The sequence below is a fragment of the Arachis duranensis genome, chromosome 8 (genome assembly GCF_000817695.3).
Source record: "Arachis duranensis cultivar V14167 chromosome 8, aradu.V14167.gnm2.J7QH, whole genome shotgun sequence".
Lineage (NCBI taxonomy): Eukaryota > Viridiplantae > Streptophyta > Magnoliopsida > Fabales > Fabaceae > Arachis > Arachis duranensis.
Window position 1 is genome coordinate 30,371,789 of NC_029779.3, and position 1,119 is coordinate 30,372,907.

Genomic DNA, 1,119 nt, shown 5'->3' on the forward strand with positions numbered 1-1,119 from the left:
GGCACCTTCTCGGACCTCGGGGAGCAAGTCGAGCTCCTCTTTGTGCCCCTGTACATTTCCGACTTCATCATGGAGAATTACCCTTGGGCTTTGCTCACTGATTTCTACAGGAATCATGGCTTCTACGCCGTATACTAGTCGAAAGGGTGTTTCTCCTGTGGCGGATTGGGGGGTTGTCCTATAAGCCCACAGCACTTGAGGGAGCTCTTCAGCCCAAGCTCCCTTTGCTTCTTGTAGTCTCTTCTTTAATCCTGCCAGTATGACCTTGTTAGCTGCCTCAGCTTGCCCATTGGCTTGTGGGTGTTCCACCGAGGTGAACTGATGCTTGATTTTCATACTGGCTACCAAACTTCTGAAGGTGGCGTCGGTGAATTGGGTTCCATTGTCTGTGGTGATGGAATAAGGTATTCCATACCTTGTGATGATGTTTTTGTAGAGGAACCTGCGACTTCTTTGAGCGGTGATGGTGGCTAATGGTTCTGCTTCTATCCACTTTGTGAAGTAATCTATTCCCACGATCAAGTACCTGACATGTCCTGGCGCTTGGGGAAAAGTACCTAACAAATCCATTCCCCATTTTGCGAAAGGCCAGGGGGAAGTGATACTGATGAGCTCTTCTGGGGGAGCCACGTGGAAATTTGCATGCATCTGGCACGGTTGGCACTTTTTCACAAAGTCTGTGGCATCTCTTTGCAAAGTCGGCCAATAGAATCCTGCTCGGATTACTTTTCTGGCTAGTGACCTTGCTCCGAGATGGTTTCCGCAGATCCCACTATGTACTTCCTCCAACACCTCGGTGGTTCTTGAGGTCAGTACGCACTTCAGCAATGGTGTTGATATCCCTCTTCTGTAAAGGACATTTCTCACCAAAGTATAATGTTGTGCTTCCCTTCGGATCTTTTTAGCTTCTTTCTCCTCCTTGGGGAGGATGTCGAATTTCAGGTATTCGACCAAGGGATTCATCCATCCGAGGTTTAAACCGACTACTTCAAGTACTTCTTGTTCATCTTCTGTTTTTGATACCGAGGGCTCTTGGAGAGTTTCTTGGATCAGACTTCTATTGTTTCCTCCTGGTTTGGTACTTGCTAACTTGGATAGGGCATCTGCTCTGCTATTTAG